At 34.5% G+C, this 21,276-nt stretch overlaps 1 pseudogene; it reads left to right on the top strand.

Annotated features, from left to right (window-relative positions):
* Nucleotides 1-475: 475 nt before the first annotated feature.
* On the top strand, nucleotides 476-1,541 carry LOC149242434 (uncharacterized; annotated as a pseudogene).
* The last annotated feature ends 19,735 nt before the right edge of the window (nucleotides 1,542-21,276 follow it).

The following is a 21,276-nucleotide window of genomic DNA, read 5'->3' as shown; positions in this document are numbered from 1 at the left end:
CCCCAAAAAATCTAAATAACTTAAAATTAACAATTTTCTAAATTAAAAAAGTAAAAAGAAAATAAAATGATTCTACATTTTCTAATAAAAAATAACTTAAAATTAACAATTTTCCATTTAATTGAAAAAGACAAAATCAACTCAACAAAATTATACAAAAATAAAAAGTAGTGTGTCAAAATAATGCATTTATCACTGTAAGAGTTATTTCCAAATCTATTGATACATTAATTCTCTTCATTACGGTACCGATCCCTCATCCTTACAGTCTTGAGAGACGGATTCTGGCATCACTTAGCAACTTCACCATACATGCATGGCATGTAACAGGACAATTCTCCGACTAGGAAAGGATTCCAGCCTCCACCGGAAAATACTGACGCGACCTGTCAAGCTGTCAGACGAATTGGATGAGCGTCGAACAGTGGATGGATTTGAAATTTGAATTGGTCTGCATTCATTGTGAAAATTTGCAATGTATCTGCTTTTCTCATTCTCAGACACAGAGGGCACCAGAAAAAGCAAAACGATTCATTTGTGGCTGCTCTATGCCATGGTCCACATACTGTCCACATATACTTTTCTTGATATTTATGTGAACTACATGCACAGATTTGGCTTTCTTGGCATTGAGTTTGGCATTTCTGCGGCTTGCAAACGCCCAGGCTTCACTGCGCAAGTGTTTAAGCATAATGAATGGGAAGCCATGGCCAGAAACAGCAGCAAGTTAGGCCGGACGAGAGAAGGATTCTTGGACAAAGATGAAGATCAGGTTGAGAATCCATGGCGGCAGATGAAGTGGATAGGAAGCAGCTGCCTACCTTGTAAAAGGTCATCTCAGTGAGAAGCTCGACAATCGCAACAATTTCTGCAGAGATTTCGCCCTCCGATTTTCCAACGATGTGGAGGACAAAACGAAAATCTTGCCGTGGCTTCTGCGTTCCAAGGCGATCGATCTCCATCGCAGACAGCGACGGGTTCTGCTGGATCTGGGTGCTAATGCATTCAGCACCAGCCTAGCCTATTTTCTTTGCATGTACCCCTTCGATTTCATCGAGATTCACACCTTCGAAGTCGATTCCAAGCTCCTGCAAAAGCCGAGCCTGCTTGGTTTTGAAAAAGAGAGTAACGTGGCACAGACGAATCCCTCCTCCCTCACTGTAAAGGCCACTCCCCAACCTCCGCAGTGGATGGTGCATCGAATCTAGCTACACTACAGCTTTGTGTCAGACTGAAATGATAAACCTAGGAATGTCATAAATATAACAAGGTTTATGAAAGAGGAGCTGCAATTGAAAGCGACTGATACAGTGGTTGTAAAGATGGACATCGAGGGAAGTGAGTGGCCGATTCTGAGGCGATGGCTCAGCGATCCAGAGATGCCTCTCATTGTGGACGAGCTCTTTGTGGAGGTTCACTACAATCACCCATCCATGTGGAACTACCACTGGTTCAAATTTGGTAAGATCACCAGGCAAAATGCAAAAAAAATTCTTGCAAATCTCAGATGGCATGGCTTCTACACCCACTTTTGGCCCTAATTCATTAGCCTACTTCACGCCTTCCTTTCACGTTCACCGCTGGCGCTCTCTTTCCACTGACCATCTGCCATCTCTAATCATCAAAAGAGAGTAACAAGACAAAATCACATGGAATTATTGGTCTGTTTTATTCTTGGAGGGATCTTATCTCACTTTCTCTTTCACTTTTATTTATATTTTTGTAGGTCGACACAGGTTAACAATCATAGTAGAAAAGTGTTGGGCGTTTTCAATTGATGGAGCCAGTCTGCTTTTTATGATACTTTGTAAAGTAGAAAGTATAGGTAAGTTTGATTTAAGAAAAATTCAGCGTTGATAGTTGAACATCCTTCAAACGGCACTGTAAATTTGGAGTTTACCAAAAATTGCAGCGTTTGGCTTATGGAATCTCTGAGCAATTTAAAAGAAATTGTACTTTGATCAGAGATAACAGTTGAACATATTTAAAATAGATTATTATGGATAAGTAGTAAGAGAAACGGTTTAGCTTATGAAGGCTTAAGCAAATTAAAACAGATGGTAATCAATAATAAAAAAGAGAGAGAAATGATGATCATTGTGAAGCAAAGTATTGTATGTCTCTATGCTTTTAAAGTCATATACGGAGATGTGGTATTTGATATATATTTAATATTAAGTTTTAATTATAAAATGGGTTTATAACTTTTATTTTTAATTTATATATTAAGATAAAAGTGGAAGAAGATAAATCAGCTAAAATAAATTTTAAGACAAAAAGAACAATTATGTGAGAGGGTGAAAACCATGTTAATTAGATTAAAATATTATAATTATTTAAATAAATTTAAAAAATATAAGTGAAATTTTTTTTTTTTTGGCTGGTGCAAGAGACGAACCTTCTAGAGCATTAATTCAAAAAATAACTTACATATATTACAACCACTCACGCACCGAGTGGACACAAAACCAAGGTGCTGTCTACTAATGGTACGAACTTATAACCCAAAACAAATGGACGACAGACCCGAAAGGAGACCAACGAACAGACAAAAGCTTAACGAACAGTTGTCCGTAGCAGCACTCTCTAAAAATGCCAAAAAAGACATGATCTAAACTATATCATAAACCAACGGTAGAGATGAACATCTGACCAGGAACGACTAACCGAACTTAACACCCCGGCCCCACAAAGATGCCTGAAAAAGCCCGACCGTTGATCTCAATCAACAGATCCAATGGCGGAAAAGAAAATCGCACAACCCCACATGCCGCTATTTAACGTGCGATCATGGCGGTTTTCCAAATGGTCCCCCTGCCACGTGTTATTCACTGAATGGGATCGCTGCAAAAAAGGTGAAACCACTTCCTGCTCGCGGGGCTTGTGATCACTCCAAAACCGCTCAGGATATGGAAAACCTCTCGGAGGCGAGAGATTAAGGATGTCGGGGGCGCCAAGAGCTCCCTGCTCCCGACTGCACGACAAACTAGCTGTGCCAGTGACATTGTGAGAAGAGGCCACTGCCAACCTGTCTGAAACCCTCAGAGAAAAGCCACCCGCTTTGCCACCACTAAAGCCCTGATTGAGCTCACTTCTCCAAACATTAAACTGCCACAGCTCACTATTCGCTGTAAAACCAAAAATGTACACTCCTTTGCTCATCACGCTTCTGAGTTATTTGTGCTGCCCTCCATGGTCCTGCTTCTGAACATCAACCAATCTTCCTCGGCCTGATCATGGCATTTTTCCTTGAGACTGAGTTGAGGTAGCTCTTGCCATTTTGTTGCAAACTTTTCCGCTGCGCAATTCACTCCTTGATTAGCCAGGAGATCTGCCAGCTTATTGGCCAATCTTCGAACATGTTTAAAAGTTATTGTACAGAGGCCTAGAAGGTGGTTGTGGATCTGTTGAAAGATCTGGATGAGCCTCCAATTCTTTGAGACCCTTTCCGGTGCCATACCCCAGCTGATTCTCTTGGCTGAGTTAATGATTAACTCAGAATCAGCTTCAACAATCACATTGTGTTGATTATCTTGAAGCAAGAATTCTAAACAATGTTCCATAGCCAGAATTTCTTCCATATTATTAGTGGCCTCTCCGAGATGACCATGGAAAATAAATAGGATGTTTCCTTCTTCATCCCTTAAAACTCCGCCATGACCCGCTGTGCCTGGGTTGCCCTTTGAGGCTCCGTGAATGTTGAACTTCAAAAAACCCTAGGGGGAGGTTGCAAAAAATCGAGCTCAGAGTCTCTAAAGAGATTCTTCCCGCATAGGCTCTGAGGAATAAAACCCTGTAATCCTAGCTGGCATAGAATTCGCCACTCAGGAGCCGAGGGAGGATTCTCAGGGAGATTTCGAACAATAGAACCCACAGTCTCTTGAAGTTATTTTAGGATTTGATAAAAAAGGTAAAGGGGCGGTTTTTTTCCTCCTTGAAAATCCTGTTATTCCTTTCTTTCCAAGTGTTCCAGATGATGAAGCCCGACGTTAGAGCCCAGGCAATGCTAAGGACTTCGTTATTCATAAAATTGCTTCTCCACTTGCTTAGGGTGTTGATGATGCTTCCTTGGTCTCTATCCAACTACTGGAAGATGAAGGCGAAAGAATCCCACAGCTTGGAGGAAAAGGAGCAGTTGTTGAGAAGATGTTCTATTGGTTCCTCTTGCACTTCACATAACTGGCACCTGGAAGGCCCCAAAAAACCTCTTTTCCTAAGATTGTCCCAAGTCAAAATCTTCCTGTGTTGCACTAGCCACATGAAGAGTTTAATTTTCATCCAGCCTTGTTGTCTCCAAAGTCTTTGCCATGCTTTGTCCGAAGCCTGGGAAGCCAAACCAAGGAGAATTATTTTGGCATCCTTAAGATTAAAGGTGCCCTCATTGTTACTGCCCCATCTTAGCTGGTCATTCCATTCTGAAACTAGAATTTTCCTTCGATCTAACTCTTGCAATAGCATTTCAGCTTTGTCTTTTAAAGGGTTGTTATCCCTAAGATCAAAATTCCTCCATCTTCTCCACTTTCCTACATTGTTGGTTTGATCCCAGAAATCCTTAACTTTGATTAATCCTTTAGCATCTTCCTCTGTCTTAAGCTCATTCAATTCTTATTTTAAAAGAATGGGTTCCTGTTGCCATCTATCCTCCCAAAACAAAGCTAAGTTTCCCTCTATAATTTCCCAGAAACCATTATCTTGGACTAGAACTCTATTGTCCCAGGCCTTGTTTCATATGTATGATCCCTAGATATTACCATCCATTCTTATGTGATCCTCACTTGGCTATGAACTGGCATATTTTTCTTTCTAAATTGTAGCCCACTAAGCCTTTGGTTCTTTTAGCCATCGCCACCATAATTTAGCCCCTAGAGCTTTGCTTAAAATTTCAAGATCATCCAAGCCCAGGCCTCCATGATTTCTGGGTTTGCAGATTTTTTCTAAGGCTACCAAGGCCCATTTTTTCTTTTCTTCCTCCTTTCCCCAAAGAAATTCTCTTTGTATGTTTCTAAAAAGCTGCAAGACTCGTTTAGGAGTTGGGAGAGCAGAAAGCATAAAAATTGGGATTGATTGTAGAACAACCTTTGTGAGCACTAATATGCCAGCCAGGTTTAAGGACCTTATCATCCATTTTCTTATTTTGTCTTGCAGTTTATTGATCACCGGTTCCCAGATGATTTTGTGAAGAGGCTTAGCAGTTAGTGGAATCCACAAATATTTTGAGGGGAGAGAATCTCTTTGAAAGCCTAGAATTTTAGCAATATTCTTTTGAATGGCAATATTAGTATTGAAGAAAAAGATACTGGATTTGGAGATATTAGCTTCCATACCCGAAGCCTTGGAAAAATTGGTTAGGATCTATTTGAATGCATGAGCTTCTTTGACTGTGGGGATTCCTTGCAGCATGGTCTCATCCACAAACTGTTGATGCGTCCAAGCCTATCCCCTATCAGCAAGTTGGAGACCTTTGATCTTACCTACTTCTTTAGCATGTTTGATAGACCGACCCAATCCTTCCATCATGAGGATGAAGAGAAAGGGAGAGAGTCGGTCCCCCTGTCTGAGGCCTCTAGAGGGTAGAAAAGTTTCAGAAGGAGAGCCATTGACTAGAGTAGAGAAACTAGAGGAGGTGACGAGGGCCAAGATCCATCTCACTGAGTTGTGATTAGAACCTAAAAGCTATGAGTATTTTCCTAATATAGTTCCAGCTCAGTTTATCATAGGCCTTAGTAATGTCCAATTGCATGATCATACTAGCCTTTTAGTTGATAGTCAGAGAATGAACCACCTCATGTGCTTGAATGATATTGTTGAGAATTTTCCTTCCTTCCACATATCTAGATTGTTCCATAGAAACCAGGGAAGGAAGGAGAGGTTCGAGCCTATTAGCCACCACCTTTGATATGATCTTGTAGACCACATTACATAACGATATTGGTCTAAACTTGTTAGGAGTCTGAGTAGCCTCCTGCTTGGGGATAAGAGCAATGAAGGAAGTGTTCAGAGCTTTCAGAATAGTTTTATTCATCTTGGAATCTTATACCACATTCAGAATATCCTGTTTAACAATACTCCAGCAAGCCTTGAAGAAATCAATGTTGAAACCATTTGGGCCAGGTGCTTTAACATTTTGCATTTCTTTGAGCACTTCGTTGACTTCATCTTCAATTACTGGCTTGTTGAGGTTGAAATTGTCCTCACTGGACACCAGCCTAGGAATGTGTCTTGTGAAGTTTCTGATGGAATTCTCTCTGTCATAACAAGTTTCTTTGGCAATGCCTTGAAAGTGCTTGACAGGAGCTTTTTCTATCTCTGCATGAGAGTTGTGAAGAATGCCTCTCTCATCCTTGATCACTAAAATTCTGTTGTGAATTCTATTTGCCATAGTGGATCTATGAAAGAATCTAGTATTTCTTTCTCCCTCTTTGAGCCATTGAACCCTCGATTTTTGCCTCCAAAATATTTCCTCTTGTTTTCATAATTCCTCCCATTCTTGATGGCATTTGGTGACCTGAACATTCCTGGTTTCATCAAAGCCATTTGTGATAAGGGCTTGGTTGAGTTCCTGCATTTTACCCTCTAATACTTTTTTAGCTACAAAAATGTTGTCATGTTCATTCTTGTTCCATTCCTTGAGCCTAAGCTTGATGTGTTTTAGTTTTTTTTGCAGAAGGAACATTTTGGTGCCCTGAATGTTCAAATCTTCTGACCACCATTTGGAAATGTTACTGTTGAAATCTGGATGGGAAAGCTAGATGTTTTCAAAGCAAAAAGGTCTATTCTTTGGAGTACCAATACTCTGCACCTCCAGATGAATCGGCCAGTGGTCAGATCCTCCAAAGGGTAGAATTCTTGCTGATATTTCCTTATTATTGAGTATAAGGTCTTCAAATATCATGAATCTGTCTAATTTTGAAACCACCTGAGATTCTCCTCCTCTTTTGTTGTTCCAAGTAAATATGCCATTACTAGTTACAATGTCCACTAACTTCATAATATCTGTAAAAGAATGAAACTTCAGAGAGTGTTTACTTTGAACTCTAGTTCCACCTTTTTTTCTCTAAAAGTGATTTAATCATGTTGAAATCTCCTCCCAGTATCCATGGCATGCCTTCATGTCTGTCTCTAAGTTACTCCAGAGAATCAAGAAATTTTAGTTTTCCTTCTAATCTTTGGGGTCCATACACATTAGTGATGAGGTAGTTTTCCTTATCTCTGATAGGCTGGAGGACCACAAAAAGATATTCTTGAGATGCCTCAGCATCTAAAATATCTATTTTCTTAGGATTCCAAAGGGTGAGTATACCTCCTGCTGTATTCTCCGCTTTGACTTCCAGAAACTCATAACAATTGAGCCACTTGCTATGAATCTCTTTTAATTTTTGAATGGAACATTTGGTTTCCTTGATGAAGATCACATCCGGAGCTCTTTTTTTCATTTTGTTATTAATCAGTCTCTGTTTTATTTTACTACCAAGACCTCTGATATTCCAAGAAGTGAACTTCATTATTAAATATTGGTAAAGGAGTAGCTAGTTAGGTCTTTCATCTTACCTGAGTTTATCATTAGCTTTCCACATTCCATTAATAGCTCGTTCTCCTTTTTCCTACTTCTTTTTTTCTTGGGTTTCTGGGTGCTAATCCAAGTATGGGTTTTGCCATTTTTACCCATTCACTACTCTATTTTTCCTTGCTTCTTTGCCTCTGCAGTCCTTTGTTTTGGGTTTTCCATATGTATAGTTGCTGGACTCTATTGAACTCCTTTGGAGGTAAAGATTCTATCTCGTCTTTAGTTCATTGAATCAGTAAATCCTCCAGATCAAGATTCTCTTTCTCAAGAATCGCCTGAAGTTCTTGGTCCTCCATTTCCATCTCACTTTTGGTCATCTCATGATCCATTTCTGTTTCTGCATCGCTCACCATCGTTTCTCTTTGCAGATTCTTATTTGGTTTTTTTTCCTTGTCCTCTTCTTTTCCTTCTTCCATTAACTCTTCTCCCTTCTTCTAGTCTACTATAATAATTTCTTCTTCCTCTTCCAGGACTTGGAACCTGTTTTGGCTGGTTTGTTGTCCTTCAGATTTCTGTGCCTTTGACCCCTTCTTGCTTCCTTTTCCTTTGTTTTCCACTTTGTGAAAGCTTTCACAGTCTTTCATTGCGTTAGCTTTACTCTTATTCTCTATTTTAATGAGAGGCCAATCCCTGAATAGGTGCCCATGTTCATGACATTTGCGACATCTGAATGGAATATGTTCATAATCTATAGTTTGAACCCATTCTTCATCATAAACTTCCAAGATTGTTTCATCTAGAAGAGCTCCTGAGAGATCCATCTCCACACATATCCGAGCAAAGGAAGTATACTTTCCCCTCCTAGTGGCTTCAGAAACTTTAACAAACCGTCCTAACTTATTTCCTATGGCTGTTAAGGACTCTGTTTGCCAATAATCAAGCGGAAGAGAATAGAGCCTTACCCAAACCAGGACTGAAGTAAAGGTCTCACGTTCCGGGACAAAATTCATGATCCAAGGTCTCATATAGAGACCTGCAGCAGCAAAGAAGTAAGGCCCGCCTTCAAAAACTCTATCCTTATCTTCGATGTTCACAAAAACCACAGTAAAGAAACCCTTTGATCCTAGGTGTAGGTCAATGCTTCCTTTTGGTTTCCAGTGGTATCTTATCCACATTTGTAAGGCTTTTTCAGTGGGCCATAAACCCATGAATTTGCAAATGATTGCATAGGTTTGCATATGGTCCCTGTGCTCCTACAAAGTAGGCTCATTTAACATCAATCTGGTAGTTACAGCAGCTTTGGGCTTACATGGGTCCATGTGTACTTTGTTTTTTGTTCCCTGTTCCTTGTCCTCTTTTTCATTTTCTTTATTAATAATATTCTCCTTGGATTTCTGTCCATCTTGTTCCTCTTCACTATTCTGATTCCTTCCCTTTGAAGGTCCTCTATCATATTCCATAGGTTTTTTTCCCCTGCTGGTCACAACATGATTGAAGGAGGGAGTGGAGCTCCCTCCTTTGCACCCCTCCATGGATCGCCGCCCCTGCAACAACTCGGAAACCCTAGTTTTTTAATTTTTTGCCTTCTAAGTGAAATTTTTTATTATTAAGTTGTTGATTTTGAATTAAAAGAATAACGAGGAAAAAATAACATCTTAATATTGGTCTTCTACAAAATATTTTTAGCTTAAAATTAAATATATATATTAGGAATTTAAACACTAAGCATTTACATGTATAAATTCGAAAATATCTTGATTTTGACAAAATATCATTTTCATTTACATATACAAATTTGAAAATATCTTGATTTTGACAAAGTGTCATTTTCTAAGATTCATGAAACTTCCATTGTATGGAGCATCTCATTTAGAGCATCTCATTTAAGGATCATTCCTACCACATAATTTCTCATTTCCTAAGATGACCCTATCATCTTAAGATGACCCTATAACATTTTGAATTTCTTCCAAGATGAACTATGATAATACATTCTTCAAGCTATTTGTTAGAATATTTGTGATGATCTTATAAATTGAGTAATTATGAAATTAGTTTATAGTACTAGAAAGATTCCAAAGGAATTTTCTTTAGAATTAGTGCTTTAAATGTCACATTCATGGTTTCTGGATTCTTTAATTAACTCTCAACAAATCAGCCTCCAACAAAATTTTATAGAAACCCATATAAAATTCCATTATCTTTTCTTCACCCTCAAGAAATCCTCTTCCAACATGTGATAGATACCCTGGGAATAAATTTTATTGTCCAAGTGTGTTTGAAGAAAAACCTTTGCCTCTTTCTTTAACTCCCAACAAATCCTCATCGAACATGTTTCAGAACCCCAAATAAAATTCCATCACCTTTCTTTACCCCTCAATAAATCCTCTTCCAAGATGTTATAGAAACCGAAATAAAATTCCATCATCTTTCCTTACCTCTCATCAAATCCTCTTCCAATATGTTATAGAAACCTAAAGAAAATTCCATTATCTTTTCCAAATAGAATTCCATCATTTTTCCTTACCCCCCAACGAATCCTCTTCCAACATGTTATAGAAACCCAAATAAACTAACATTATCTTTCCTTAATCGTTAACAAATCTTCCTCTAACAAAGGGCTATGTATAAGTATGTTCGAGCTCAATTTGGAGTTGGCACGTGTCCCTCCTAAAATAAAAATAAAATATTCTCTAAATAGAAAAGCAATGTTGGCTATAACCAACATAGACCAACACACATTACAATGGTTTTTGTTTGTTATTAATATATTTTTAAGTCTAAGTGAATATTAATTCATAAAAGTCACAAAATATCTTCATTTTACAGCCAGTGTGAAGCAAAGTGCCAAAAATTTATATTATGTGATTTCTACCGAAAGGCTTTGCTTAATTTATTATGGATCACAGAAGCTGAATATAGATATTAATATATTTTTAAGTATACTTGAATATTAATTCATATTAAAATATTTTATTAGTAACTCACATTAGATATTTATTATACACAACATTAAAATATTTTTTTAACATTATATATATATATATATATATATATATATATATATATATATGAAATTTTAATCTTCATTATTGTGTTCCAAGTTTTGACAACCCATGGTAGTTGAAACTTCATATATATTTGTATATCGAAAAAAATGTTAAAGAAATTACTTTACTATTGTATATAATAAAATATCCAATGTGAGTTATGAAAATAATATTTTAATACGAATAAATATTGAACTATACTTAAAAATAAAAAGTTTGAAGTGGTATGGTGTTAGTATTTTACAGTTTAGTGTATATATATATTTTTGTTCAAATCCAACAAAGATTTTTTGGACATACAAGTTTAAGTTATGTAATCTCTATAGCATTCAAAAATACAATTAGACAATGAAATGTTACACATTGTTTTTTGCATTCTAAAATAAGTTTGCACCTAAAGAAATTTGACCCCTCTCAGCTCATGTTAGATTCGTACTTAAGATAGATCTATGCTACTAAAACACATGTTATAGATACCCAAATAAAGTTCAATTATCTTTCCTTAACCATCAACAAATCCTCCTCCAACATGTTGTACATACTAAAGTAAAATTCCATTGTCCAATTATATCCAAAACAAGACTTTTGATTGTCCAATTGTATTAGAAGCAAGACTTTTGGCCTTTTTGAATAAGCACTTCACTAATTTCATTTTATTTTGGATATTTCAGCTTATTGCCTCAATGGGTGCATCATAATGAAAAGGTAAGTGGCTAGGTTGAGAGTTACACATCACACTTGATGTTTAGATTTATACAGATCTTGATGCAATGTAAGCTATATAAATTTTTGGAGTGCTAGAAATTACAATGCCCTAATTTTATTGAACAAAGTTGATTGTGCAATAACAATATGACCCTATAATAATATATAAGGGAAAAGGATATTATGATGTGATAAGGGCTTGGAACCAAATATGGATCTAGAAGGCTTGAATTCTAGTTAATTCCATCATGCATTCTAGTTACTCAAATGAAAATAAATAAATAGCTTTAAGCTAGTTCTTTGGTAAGGAATTTTTTAATTGATTGAACGGTTTAAATGTCTATTCTCTCCTATTTTGAAATAAACAATCCAACAATGCTCATATCATAAAACAAGGACAATATTGATTCATAATTTACTACAAACATATATGGAAGATGTTTAAACCCCACAATATTAAAAAAATAGGTTATGTAAAATAACAAAGGTAGATACCAAAATACATGAGCAAGAAAAAACGGAAAACTCAAACTAGGAAAATGTTCACCCATAATTGAAAATCATCAACAACTCCTTATAAATGAAATCTACTTTTCCACCAACATTATGAGCTATGCCCATATCAATGATGCCTAAATTGATTCCCATATTGGCTTTGACATTGCCAATGACAATCTTTGTACACTCTAGCTCTCAACTTTTTGTTTGCTAGTTTTTATGACTGGCATGACTAACCTATGGCTTGAGTAGCCACAACCTAGGGACATCTAAGTCATCAAAATTACTAAGGGATCACGCGTGGCTTGGGCCACACCAACCCTTAGCATGTATGGACTTTTTCCCATAGATTTTCGAACCAGTGACCTTACACCACAAAGAAACTTGTAAGAACATTAAGGGTTGCAACTACATTTTAAAGAATGAACAAAAAATTTGCAAGGAAAAATGAGAGCTTATATCCATTTTCAAATATGTCAATACATGGTTGATAGTGCTGGAAACAACGTTAACCCTAATGCAATTTCAAGTTATATCAAAATGTCATTCTTGCATAAAGAAACATGTTCAATGATTTCTATCTTATGTTTTTTTACTCTTACAAATTATCTTGGTCATTTAAGGATTTACATCCCATCAATATACTCTTCAAACAATGGCAAGAAAGAATTGATGAACCTTGTAGATCGGTGAATGCTACGTCCATGGAATATTTGTAATAGACAAAACTGCTACGTCCATAGAATATTTGTAACAGGAAAATCCACCCAAAGGGATCACTTCTTGTCAGCTCAACCACGGAGCCTGACCTCGAGAATGCTGAAAGAATTGAACAACTGACATCTTCCATATCTTGTATATGCGCATATCTTCCATATATGTACAATTTCCATATATGCGCAATTTCCATATATGGGAGTTGTGCATATACGGTATATGCAAAATGTGCATATACAGAAGATATGCACATATAAGAAAGTTGCGCATATCTTCAACTCTCAGACTGGATGGGTTGGATGTGTTAGTCATGCATGCATGTCAGTTGCATGTGTGTCTCTTACACTTATATACTTGTTGCATTAGATTGATGCTGTATTGGGTTGTAGAATGGTTATCATGGAGAATTTGATGTAGATTTCATGAAGAGTATTTTTCATGAGCATGTGACAGGTTACATATGGTTACATGTCACTTACATGTTGCTTTTATGTCGCCTACTTATATCCTTGTATGTTAGTTTACTTTTGAATATTTTGATTACATGTATCAGTCTTGTAGGTTGATTGCAAGAACTGATCAATTATGTTCAACTACATGCATTTATATGTATTTGTAGTTGGTTAGGGATTGCTTATGCATATTTTCGGTTGCATGTAGTAATGTGTACAATGGAGTAATGGTTGTTGTCATGCATCTGGTCATAGCATATTGTTGATATGGCCTTGCATTAAAGTTTCACATACATGGAGGTTATGTGTATATATGGAAGTTGCACATATACCTGGAAAATATGTGCATATAGAAAAGTTTCGCATATACATAAGATATGCGCATCTCTTCCGTATATGCACAATTTCTGTATATACAAAATTTCCATATATGAAAGCTACACATATACGGTAGATGCACATATACAAAAGACGTATATATATGGAAGATATGCACATATAAGAAATTTACGCATATACGGAAGATATGCGGATATCTTCCATATATGTACAATTTTTGTATATGGAAGTTGCACATATATGGTAGATGCACATATATAAAAGACGTGTATATACGGAAGATATCCACATATAAGAAATTTACGCATATACGGAATATGTGCAAATATACAGAAGTTGCGCATATACGGTAGATTAACATATACAAAAGATGGACATATACGAAAAATATGCGCATATATTGTGTATATGCACAATTTCTGTATATGCGCAATTTCTGTATATGGAATTTGCGTATATACGGTAGATGCACATACTTAAAAGACGTGCATATACGAAAGATATGCACATATAAGAAAGTTATGTATATACGAAAGATATGCGCATATCTTCTGTATATGCACAATTTCCATATATACGCAATTTCTGTATATGGAATTTGCGCATATATGAAATTTATGTATAGACAGAAGATATACACATATCTTCCATATATGCACAATTTCTGTATATGTGCAATTTCTGTATATGGAATTTGCGCATATACGATGAAGATATATAAACGACGTGCATATACAGAAGATATGCACATATAAGAAAGTTAGAGATATCGAAGATATACGCATATGTTTCGTATATGCACAATTTCTGTATATACATAATTTCTGTATATGGAAATTGCGCATATACGGAAATTGTGCATATATGGAAGATATGTGCATATCTTCTATATATACATAACTTTCTTATATGTGCACATTTCCGTATACGCGCAATTTCTGTATGTGGAAGTTGCGCATATACTATAGATTCATATATAAAATACATGCATATACGGAAGATATACAGATATAAGAAAGTTACGCATATATGGAAGTTGTGCATATACGGTTGATGCACATATATGGAAGTTATATATACTAAAGTTTCACATACATGGAGGTTATGTGTATGTACAGAAGTTGCACATATACTTTGAAGATATGTGAATATAGAAAAGTTGCGCATATACAAAGGATATGTGCATATCTTCCGTATATGTACAATTTCTGTATATGCAAAATTTTCATATATGGAAGTTGCACATGTACGGTAGATGCACATACGTAGAAGACGTACATATATGGAAGATATTCACACATAAGAAAGTTACGATATGCGAATATCTTCCGTATATGCACAATTTTTGTATATGGAAGTTGCGCATATATGATAGATGCACATATATAAAAGACGTGCATATACGGAAGATATGGACATATAAGAAATTTACGCATATATGGAATATATGCGCATAAATGGAAGTTGCGCATATACGGTAGATGCACGTATACAAAAGATGGACATATATAAAAAATATGCACATATATTGCATATATGCACAATTTCCATATATGGAATTTGCGTATATATGGTAGATGCACATACATAAAAGATGTGCATATACGAAAGATATGCACATATAAAAAAGTTATGTATATACGGAAGATATGCACACATTTTCCGTATATGCACAATTTCCATATATGCACAATTTCTGTATATGGAATTTACACATATACAAAATTTATGTATATACGGAATATATGCACATATCTTCCGTATATGCACAATTTTCGTATATGTGCAATTTCTGTATATGGATTTTGCACATATACGATTCAAATACATAAACGACGTACATATACAGAATATATGCACATATAAGAAAGTTAGAGATATACGGAAGATATGCACTTATCTTCCGTATATGCACAATTTTCATATATGCGCAATTTTTGTACATGGAAATTGCGCATATACGGAAATTGTGGAAACTGTGCATATACGGAAATTGTGCATATCTTACGTATATACTTAACTTTCTTATATGTGCACATTTCTGTATACATGTAATTTATGTATATGAAAGTTGCGCATATACTGTAGATTCACATATAAAAAAAGATATGCATATACGGAAGATATACACATATAAGAAAGTTACGCATATATGGAAGATATGTTCATATACAGAAATTGCACATATACAAAAGTTATATATACTAATGTTTCAAATACATGGAGGTTATGTGTATATATGGAAGTTGCACATATACCTGGAAGATATGTGCATATAGAAAAATTTCGCATGTACAAAAGATATGCACATATCTTTTGTATATGCACAAGTTTCATATATGAAAATTTTCCATATAAGGAAGTTGCACATGTACGGTAGATTCACATACATAAAAGATGTACATATATGGAAGATATGCATATATAAGAAAGTTACGCATGGGTAAAAGCATGTTAATGTGTCTCATTATATGGCAAAAGCAAAAAAGTACTCAAATAAAAAAAGATAAAAAAAATTAATATAAAAATATCAATTAAATGAGTTGAATTTCATACTTGTTAATTATAAAAAATAAATGCTAAATTAGTAACAAAGCTAACTCACAATAAATTTTGGTAAAAGCTATAGTGAACCTATTTAATGGGTTTAGAAAATATAAATAATGTTATAAAAAGTAAATACTAAATTTGCAAATAAGTCAACTTATAGTAAATATTGGTAAAAGCTATGGTTAATCACTCACAAAATATAAATAACTTGATGTAAAGTTAAATGAAATGCTAAAACTCTTTAAATATATATATAAAAATAGAAGTAGAATTTCTAAACAAATAATTTTATATATTATATTTTGAATAATATAAAATACGTTATTATAATCATAATTAAAAATTTTATTATAAAAAATATAAAATATATTTTAAAAATTTTCAAAAAATAATTTTAACATTTTGTTATATGTTTTTTTCAAATTTCTATTAAAAAAAAATGATTTTATAAACTTGAAAGGGTAGTTTCTTGGGTTGCGGTTTTATATATACGAAAATATGATCATTTTTACTAGTATTTTAATAATAATTAAAAAATATGCTTACTTTTTATTTTTAAATTTGTTTAGCAATCTTTAGAATGTTTACAACACATCTCTTAAAGAAATTGGAATTAAAAAACATAAATCAATAGAGAAATGGGGGGTCGCGGTTTTGTCATTACTTAAAAATTTATGTAAAATATTAATGATACCTTTTAAAGAAAATGAATAAATTAGATAAAAATTATATATTAAATTTTAGAAAAAATATGACATGAAATTGAATTTAAATTGACATGTTTTGTCTTCTTTTACCACCACCTAGTTTTTGATGATTTTGTGAATTTAATAGTAAACATTCCAACTCCATTTATTTTTATAAAACTTCTTTGCCACAAAGAGGGAAAAAGTGATACACATTAACATGCTTTTACCCGCATATACAGAAGATATGCACATATCTTCCCTATATGCACAATTTCCATATATGTGCAATTTTTGTATACGAAAGTTGTGCATATACGATAGATGCACATATATAAAAGACATGCATACACGGAAGATATACACATATAAGAATTTTACACATATACAGAAGTTGCGCATATACGGTAGATGCACATATACAAAAAATATGCGCATATATTGCGTATATGCACAATTTCCATATATGCGCAATTTTTGTATATGGAATTTGCACATATACGATGCAGATACATAAAAGACGTGTATATACGGAAGATATGCACATATAAGAAAGTGACAGATATATAGAAGATATGTGCATATCTTCCATATATGCACAAAAATGTAGTCTCTACATAGGCAAAACCTCTGTATATACACATCTTCTATATATATGCAACTTCCATACCCAAAATCATTATCTGTCAATTTTAATAATATTTCAAGTCCACTAAGCCGATTTTTACGAAGTTTTCCTCTATCAAAATATGTTTGTAATATTAAATTAAAATCAACCCCCTGACTGCCACGGCCTATCCTACGCCGATATGATTGTGACTTGGTCTCGATTCCTATGCGATCCTTTTCTAAATTCAGAGCTCATGTAATCCCTGTGTATCTGATATGAAGCTATGTCCTCCTTATTCGGTCTCCCCACACCTGATCACTCCTACGTTCCTTTAATCCTTTGCTCTGTCTCCAATTTTCAAATTTTTCCCCTATTCATTCTGTAGCATAAATACAACAGAAAGACATGGATGTGACAGAAAGTTAGAAAATGATGCAACATGAAGGAAACAAAATACGTATGGCTAACTCAAACTTTTCCAGAATAACATGCAAGGCTTTAAGCTCTCAAATTTTCAATTCTCCAAAGAACATATTACTGTCCACAAATTGCTGGTGTGTCGTTGAGAGATCAGTTTCAGGGATATTTTTCCTTTTATGTGACCCTCTCACTTTACCTCTTGAACAAAATGGACCAAGTCATCTATTGTGATAATAAACAAGAATGGGGATAAGGAAGCGCCTTACCTCAGGCCTTGGATGGAGTGGAATTTCCTTGAGGGAAATCTATTGAGAATAATAGAAAAGAAAGGGGTTATTACCATGGATCTAGTCCATCATATCTAGTCTTAAGAAAATACAATGGTTGCCAGCATCTGAAAGAGGAATTTCCAATTTAAGTGATCATATGCTTTGGATAAGTCCAATTTCATCAACATCCCTGGCCTTCGTCAAGATTTCAAAGAGTGAGGTATTTCATGAGCCAAGATTATGCCATCAAGGATTTGTTGCCCCACTATAAAGTTTGTTTGTTTTGACCTAATTATGATGGATGGATCTACAAAGTGGTTGGTTCTAGATGGATCTACAAAGTGAATGTAACAACCATGGTGAAAATTCCATGTAATAAATGTTAAAAACAATAACCACGGATGAATGGAACACTTGTTCCAAGCTGAATGTTGGGAAAGACATCCTATGGGTGTTCATTTCATTGTTGATGGCTAGGCAAATTGGTAAACGAAGTGACATGCAGAAACAATGGTTCATGGTGATTCTCAGATAAGTAAGATATCCCTATAGTTAAATCTGTTGTTTACACTTATAGGTTACATGTCAATGATATGTTTGATGAAATTCCTGTCATGGCTAGTAGGGGTATGGTTAAGCCCTTGATCAACTATTTACTTTTGCATCATTGTTTCCCTGTACTTTACTTAATTATGAGCTTTCATTCCATTCTGGGCTTTGGGCCTGAAAAAGTGGCTCAAATCTCAGAGTTGCTGGCACATAATTGGTAAGTTTCATCCACAGTCACTAGCATGCAGGCCTATGAGAGTGACTTTAGGTCTCTGGTCGCTCCCTTGCCCATAGCATGAGAGCGACTGAACCTTAAATTGTCAAGAACAATAATGGGACCCCAGAACAAGTTGTCTGAGTGGTTGACTTGTCTCCCGAGGGTTATGTTGATGGTGTTGGATGGCCATGTGTGATATTCCATCAATTCCACTTCCTTAAGGTCACCTAGGAGAATTAATCTAATCATAGTAGCCTCTCATCTCATGTTTACCCCGAATAGGAGGAGGGTTTTACAGTGAAGAATGCAGCTCATGGGAGCATCAAAAAGTACAAGGCTAGATTTGTGGCCAAAGGATTATCTCAGTTAGAGAGAGTGGACTATGAAGAAAAATTTGCCCCAATTGCAAGATATTCATCCATCAGAACCATTCTAACATTGGATGTGCAAATGAGCTACAAGATCCATTAGATGGATGTGAAGACCACCTTTCTCAATGGTGTTGTTGAAGAAGAAATTTACATATAGTAGCCAAAGGGATTTGAGACATATGACCAACAGACACATGTGTAGACTTAGGAGAACCTTGTATGGTCTCAAATAGGCACCTCGAGCATGGTACACTCAGATCGACACACATCTCAGTGGATTGTGCTTCACGAAAAGTATGTGAAACATACATTACAGAGACCTCTTATTGGAACTTCTAACCCACAAATAGCAAAGTATTTCGTTCAGATTAGAGATTTGAATCCGAAAATTGTATAAAGCTAAACATTCAAAAATCTAATTATTAATTATGCTTATAACTATAAAAAAAAATTGGTGAATAATTGGTTGTTGTGAATAGGATGAAGTGGCTTAGAATTGTAGAAAAATATCTTTTAATGCCAATATTTGAAGAGGGAAATTTCTCATGCGCTTCCAAAGGTTGGATTTAGTATCGAGAAATTGCCATATTCATTTCATAACTCTAAGGATGGCCATATTCTTAATATTTTCGTCTTACCTTTTACTAGTTTTAGTTTACCTAGATAGTGTTTATGTCAAGGCTTTAAGTGTTTTTGTTTGGGATAATAAGATAATATATTAGCTATATGTTTGTATAAGGAATATAATGGTTGTAGTTTTTCATGTTCTATTAAACTAGAATGAAGTATTCATTAAAAAAACAAAATTTATATATATATATAGAGTATCATTGAGACTCTTTTATAAATATTAAATCTCATATATGTAATTTTTGTTGATCACACTAAAATTATAATTAGAAGGACAAAAACTATATATTGCTATGTATTTGTACACACACATATATACGGAAATTGTATTTTTGAATGCTATAGAGATTACATAACCTAAACTTGTATGTCCAAAAAATATTTGTTGGATTTGAACAAAAATATTTATATACACTAAACTGTAAAATACTAACACCATACGACTTCAAACTTTTTATTTTTAAGTATAGTTCAATATTAATTCGTATTAAAATATTATTTTCATAACTCACATTGGATATTTTATTATATACAATAGTAAAGTATTTTCTTTCAACATTTTTTTCCGTATACAGATATATATGAAGTTTCAAATACCATGGGTTGTCAAAACTTGGAACCCAATAACGAAGGTTAAAATTTCATATATATATATATATATATATACAATGTTAAAAAAAATATTTTAATATGAATTAATATTCAAGTATACTTAAAAATATATTAATATCTGTATTTGGGCTTCTGTGATCCATAATAAATTAAGCAAAGTCTTTCGATAGAAGTCACATAATAGAAATATTTGGCACTTTGCTTCACACTTGCTGTAAAATGAAGATATTTTGTGAATTTTCTGAATTAATATTCACTTAGACTTAAAAATATATTAATAACAAACAAATACCATTGTAATGTTTGTTGGTCTACTTTGGTTATAGCCAACATTGCTTTTCTATTTAGAGAATATTTTATTTTTATTCTAAGAGGGACACGTGTCAACTCCAAATTGAGCTCGAACATACTTACACATAGCCACTTGTTAGAGGAAGATTTGTTAACGGTTAAGGAAAGATAATGTTAGTTTATTTGGGTTTCTATAACATGTTGGAAGAGGATTCATTGGGGGGTAAAGAAAAATGATGGAATTTTATTTGGAAAAGATAATGGAATTTTCTTTAGGTTTTTTTAACATATTGGAAGAGGATTTGTTGAGCGGTAAGGAAAGATGATGGAATTTTATTTGGTTTTCTATAACATCTTGGAAGAGGATTTGTTGAGGGGTAAGGAAAGGTGATGGGATTTTATTTGGGTTTCTATAACATGTTAGACGAGGATTTGTTCGTAGTTAAAGAAAGAGGCAAAGGTTTTTCTTCAAACACACTTGGCCAATGAAATTTATTGGGGTATCTATCACATGTTGGAAGAGGTTTTCTTGAGGGTAAAGAAAAGATAATGGAATTTTATATGGGTTTCTATAAAATTTTGTTGGAGACTGATTTGTTGAGAGTTAATTAAAGAATCCAAAAACCCTGAATGTGACATTTAAAGCACTAATTCTAAAGAAAAATCCTTTGGAATCTTTCGAGGACTATAAACTAATTTCTTAATTACTCAATTTATAAGATCATCTCAAATATTCTAACAAATACCTTGAAGAATTTATTATCATAGTTCATCTTGGAAGAATAATTTGGATTTCTCTTCAACTG

This window comes from Pinus tabuliformis, chromosome 8 (assembly GCF_031772625.1).
Source record: "Pinus tabuliformis cultivar Carrire ecotype Pingquan chromosome 8, CPIR1, whole genome shotgun sequence".
Classification (NCBI taxonomy): Eukaryota; Viridiplantae; Streptophyta; class Pinopsida; order Pinales; family Pinaceae; genus Pinus; species Pinus tabuliformis.
Note: the sequence above shows the minus strand (reverse complement) of the source record. Positions and strands in the feature narration are given on the sequence as shown.